This window comes from Mauremys reevesii, linkage group 8 (assembly GCF_016161935.1).
Source record: "Mauremys reevesii isolate NIE-2019 linkage group 8, ASM1616193v1, whole genome shotgun sequence".
NCBI lineage: Eukaryota > Metazoa > Chordata > Testudines > Geoemydidae > Mauremys > Mauremys reevesii.
Window position 1 is genome coordinate 21,295,502 of NC_052630.1, and position 6,017 is coordinate 21,301,518.

Sequence of the window (6,017 nt, forward strand, 5' to 3'; positions counted from 1 at the left end):
GCCTTCTCTTTTGTTTTACATTGTTATTGACTGTAGTGCCGGGGCAGGGTGCCGGGCTGACAACTCTGGAGACTGGAGTCCTCTGCTGAGCCACAGAAGAGGTGCGGCAAGGCCAGCTTTCCCCATCCTTCCTTGGCAGCACACCTCAGCCAGGAAGCCGTCACACTCTAGAGGTGAGCACATGGCTCGGCCCATTCAGCCCTTGGCCTCCCTGTTCTGACTGCAGCCAGAATGCTAACTGAGATGGCCGTTTGTGTGAGATGAGCACTTTTCCCACTAGAGACTGGAGCAAGACCCGCCAACCCGTTTCTCAGAGGGACACTGGATTGTTAAGGACTTCCCATCACTCCCAGGCTGGGAGGGAGATAGGCTGGTGACCTAGAGGTGAAACCCTCCCTAATGCCTGACCAATCCCCTGAGCGCTACAGTCCATTCTACTAGATCCCACTTAGCCAATCAGGGGGATCCCTGTCTGGTAGGTGGACTTGCTGTGCATGTTGGCCCATATGCGTCATTCCCAGTTGCTGGTTAGTGCAGGCAGCCTTCCTACCTGGGATAGTGGGGCTGGGGGTGTTGTAAGCTCCCTTGTAACATAACCCCATGTGCAAGAGAGTGATGTTTCCACCAGGTAGTTGGGTGCTATTGGATGTAGCATGCTGCTTTGAAGGGAGCCAGGACATATCCCATTTATACAGCAGCATAATGTGCCAAGGGCCAGAGCACAGATGTTGCAAGGCACATGCCTGAGAGCTGGGACACTGTGCTCTCAATTGATGGATGTATAAAATACAGGAGAAATGAGGGATTGTCATAGATCCACTCCTCAGATAGACCTCCATGGGTATATCTATAATCAGTTGTGTTGCCAACTTGTGGTTGGCTGAATTCCTGGAGGTTTCATCACATGATGTTATCTTTAAAGTTTATTCTTTAATTCCTGGAGACTCCAGGACAATCCTGGAGGGTTGGCAACTCATATGATCAGCCATGTCAGCCAGGCCCCGTTTCCCAGTTTAAATGGCGATGCCTCTGTGGAAAGGCGGGGGAGGGGGCTCAGTCCTATTCCTAGTGGAGAGGACTCTTCGTCCTGGAGAAGAGGGAGGAGGAAATTGTACAAGAATCTACTTTGAATCAGCTCACTGCTGGCCTTGAAGTCCAGAGCCAAAAGGGACCACCCAGGCCTTCACGGGCAGCCAGGGGGACACAGGTTATGGAGTGGAGACAGGGCAGCCAGGGATCATCTTTGTGGAGATACTGAAACTGAACCCTCTTCAAAGAAGGGTCCTTCCACAGCATCTCAGTGAAGCAGTAAAAAAACAAACCCTCTCCTTGGAAGCGTGCTTTGCCCCAAATGTTTTTCTTACCGAGTTGTAATAAGACAAGAGTTGTAAAGATAGTAACCTCCTAAACATTACCTTATTAAGGCTTCTTAGAAACCACGGGGCATGACCCCTCTGGGTCATGGAACAAGACTGGAGCATCCAGCGAACAAACAGAGGGTAACGTTACATTTTTCACTTCATTTAGGAAACCTGGTTTCTAATTATAGGGTTTGTTTAATGGCAGAGTTTATTTGTGTTTCAGTCGGAGCCAACCCGTCAGTGAAAGATGGCTGGGGGGCTGTGTGTGGGTGGGGGCTGGGTACAGGAGCCAGAGGGGAGGGAGGGGAAGGAGAACGGCCTGCAAGCTGGAGGAGCTTTCTATGTGGTGGATAGACGCAGAAAGCCACGGGTAGAAGGAATGGATCAAAGCAGTTCACCAACAGCCAGGGCTAGGAAAATGGGGGTAGAGAGCATAAAAAATCATAAAGAATTAGTACTAGAGGCATCTCTCTCCCTCTCTCTCTCTATCCCCATACACCTCCTCTACTATCCCCATATACCCTATCTATCTATCTATCTATCTATCTATCTATCATTGCCGTCGTACTTGAGTGTCTTTGGAAGAGCCCCAAACAGCTTTCAGCCGTGTTACTGACGTACTTGGGACCATTTATCTCGGATGGTGTTTCCTATCTTTTTCCTTACTGGGATCCTGTCCCATCTAGCCAGAACCTACCCGGTCCCCTGTTATTTACAAGATGGGCAGGAGAGGAACGTTAATGCAACCCCTTGCCACTTGTTCACAACCCCCTTGGAGGTCGCGACCCCAGGCTGAGAAGCCAAGCTCTAGAACAATGATGGCTAAAGCAGTGAGCTCATTTGAGGCTGATGGGCAGAGTTGGCTTTACCTGCTGCCAACCTTCTCTGCTTTGAGTCTGATGCAGTATAACTTTGACTGGAAATGGGCTGCCAATGCACTTTACCGTGTCCATCACAGTGCCTGCTGCCTGGTAGTGCAGGCAATGAGCACTTGAGGCAGGGCACGGCCTGTGACCCAGCCCAGCAGAAGCAAGGAGGCCTGCAAATCCCTTTCCAACCCAGTTTCACGTGGGCTCAGCTCTTCACACGGGGGAGGGAGGAGATGTGTCTGTGTGATGGGAGACGGGGGTTGGGGCAATGGGAACGACAGAGCAAGAGCTGGTAGGAGCTAATTGCTTCTGTGGCAGTTGCAGAGCTGATGGCTATCCTGCTGCACGGACTTAGGCCACCCATGGATGGGTAGAGCTGTGGTTCCTCAGTGGCTGACGGGAGGGAGGGGAGCATCCATTAGCTCTGCCTGTCTGCAGCAGCCTCACTAGATGGGCTTCGTATTTCAGGATTCAAATGAAATGCCTCAGTGGGTGGTGGTCTCTCCTTAAAGTCAGAAAGGGGAAGGTTCTGTTCTGGTTTGAGGAGCAAGGAAGAATCAGACGGGAGCATTGAAACTGTACAGTTTGCGATGCTGTGTGTGGATTGAATCACACCCTGTAACCAATGTCAGGACAGGCACCTCATTCCTTGAATGTCCCAGGAGAGGGGTGTAGCATTAGGATCAATTCCAGGAGTCGGTAATGATTCCAGAGAATGAGATGGTGTGATGGAGTAGGGACTGTCTGTGTGGGGGATGGGAGAGCAGGGGGTGACTTGAGGTGAGGGACAGGTGCTCAGCCTGTAACCTGAGCCAGGGATGGGGGAGGTGTCTCAGCACCTTTGCCTGGGAAGCTGGACAAAGGAAGGGGCCGGCTGGAGGGAGTTAGGTCAGTTTTGGTTTGGGGCTGGGTGGTTGGAATTCAGGGAATCCTATGCTGGGATCCAAGCACCCTGAACCCCCAGAAGGACTCGATTGAGGGGTCCTGGTTGTGCCTCCAAGTTCTGCTGTAGCCTGCGTTCCTGTTGTCCAATAAAACTTCTGTTTTACTGGCTGGCTGAGAGTCACTGTGAGTCCCAGGAAGAGGGGTGCAGGGCCGGACTCCCCCACACTCCGTGACAGGTGGCACATCAGGTTTGGTACCCTGGGATGGAGTTTGAACACTGGCACGCTAGCAGTGGGAAGCTCTGTATTTCACAGTAGGACGGGAGGGAAATCCAGCCTTGTTTCCAGGGTCTGCCTCTCCATCTGCCCCTTGCATTGCACAGGACTCCTGGGTTCTTAGGGAACTGGAGACGGTGCGAATAGTCCCCTTCGTTGTTTTCTTTGTATGTTCTCCTTCCCCATGCCAGAAGGCACTTGTTTACAGCCTGTTGCTTTACTTAGAGGAGTGTATTCCATTAAGAAAAAGTCCAAACTGCCAAGGAAAATGCCCCAGCCAGGACCCTTTCCTAATGCCTCACATTCCCTTACTAGAAATAGCCCTGGAGCAGCAGTTTGCAGTGATAGCAAAGCGGGAGAGGGCAGCAAGGGGGAACAGAGAGGGTCTCTCTAGTTGGCCTATAACCCCGGATGGATCCTAGCAGATCAAGACCATTGCACACAGAATGATGGGTTATCTCCTACTGTGTGCAGTGCATAGACGTTCCCAGGCATGTCAGTAGCTGCCTCTGCACCGTAGAACGTATGCAGCATTTGTAACTCTGCCCACACGCTGCTGGTCACTCATGGGTGGACCTTGAGTGGGAGCTGGGGCTTCTCAGAGCCCTGAAGATCAGACCTTTGCTTTTGATAGCTACTGACACCACCTGGAAAAACATGGGGCAGAAGCAGCCGTGTCTGCCAGTAGATAACTTCTGGTTCTCAGCTCCCCATTTGTTGTCATTGTCTGTTGCCAAGGACCTTTACATAAAAGTGAGATCTTTGAACCCTTAGGAAAGGCAGCATGGTCTAGTAGTTGGAGTGGGAGTCAGGCGACTTGGGCTCTGTTCCTGGCTCCAGGCCAAAGCATTTCCACAGCTTGTGTCTCAGTGTCCATGTGTATGAAATGGGCTAATGAAGCTGGCCCTGCATTGCATGAGCTCTGTTGAAAGGCCAGTTTACTATCTGGAGTCCTCCTTCTACTCCAGCTGTTTAGTCCCCATTTGGCCTTATGATCCTCCATCACAGTTAATTGCTGTGGCCATGACTGTGAAGCTGCAGGCAGGATTATAGCTTTAAGGAATTTGGGTTGGGAGGATTCTCATTAAAAGTAGACGAACCCCACCCACCCTCCCCCACACGCACAAGGGACAATGACTTGGGATTCCTGCAAATATTTCTAGCAATAGAGAACCGGAGGGACAGATATGCAGGGACCAGAGAAGTGGGGATGTCTCTAATCTGAGTGTTTCTCAGGAGTTGCCAAGCAGTTGCTAATTAAATCATTCTCTGGGAATGGTGCATGCCATACATGGGCTTGCATTCCACATCTGGGCACGGTCAGGCTCTGGGGTGCTCTTTGCAAATGTGGCCTGGGGAATTGGGGGCTACAGTGCTGGCTTCTCAAAGATCCCCTTAGGAAGACACTGTATCTGTGGGGCCAGGCAGGTAAGATTGAAAGGAAGGCCCCAAAAGCAAAAGAGAATCCCCTTTCCACCCTGCACCCTCAAGACAGCAGTCCTGTCTCCCCCACTCTGGGGCGTTGGTTACCCTCAAAATAGTTCACCTTGGACATCCAGGATTGCAAGCCCAGAGTCAGGCCTCTAGGTTCTGACCCGCAACCTTGGGTCCCTCATGAGGAACACTTGCCTTAGTGGTTGGTGGTGCAGTCAGCATTTAAACGGCAGGGTGATGTGTCCAGCCCATTGCTGCTGGCATTGCACCCTTCCTTGAGGGGTGACAGGGAGGAGGAGGGTTAACGGGGGCCTTGCTGGGCAGAAAGCCACTATTGCTCCAGAGAAGAACAACTCAGCTTCGGTCAGACTGGTAGGGCCCCCCTCAGCACGCACCCCAAACAGGTTGGGCTCTGTCATTCACATGCTCAGATGCTCACATGCCTAAATGCCCTTTTCAAGCTTGACCAGGTGGAGCTTTTCAAAGTAATGGGAATCACAAGACACCCTAAGCCAGGCCAGGCAGAATCTCCATTCCCCTCACTGCCCTGCAATCAGGGCTGCGGCCAGCCATGAGGAACGGGCAGGGGCTGCATTTGAAGTCGAGTTACTGACTTCCCCTTAGCACCCCAGTGCGTTCCTCTCCCTCCTGGAGCGGCAGGGGGTCCTGTCGCCACTGAGGTAGGAGTTATTCCTTCCGCACACAGTTCTCAGGGCTCCTCTGCTTTCCCATATGGGGCAGGAGGCCGGAGAGGAAGTCAGTTATTACAAACAACTTTCTCTGAGTGAGTTCACTTATGTTCCCAGGCATGTAGCTGGCAACGGCCACAGGGCTCTCTCCCTCGCCTCCCCCTCTTTCCCCACCTCCCCTCCTTCTCTCGCTCTCTTGCTCTCCCTCTCAGACTTAATGACTTCCACATGGGCCTCTGGCATCCTGAGCCAAGCCTCCCAGCATTGTCTGAAATCTCCAAATTTAGAAGAAATATGAAAATTGTCAAACGCTCCTTCCTTAGGGGGTAAAACCAACACTCAGCTGAACTGTCGCAGGTCAAGGCAGCAGGCCCACGTGATCGGGCCGCAGCCAATGGCTCCCCTCGACGCCCCTGACAGATGTGGCCGTCTGCAGCCTGGCCTCCTTTTTCAGCTCATATAAGGTAAAAGAAAAAGGTTTTCCAGATTCTGAGCAGTGTGGAA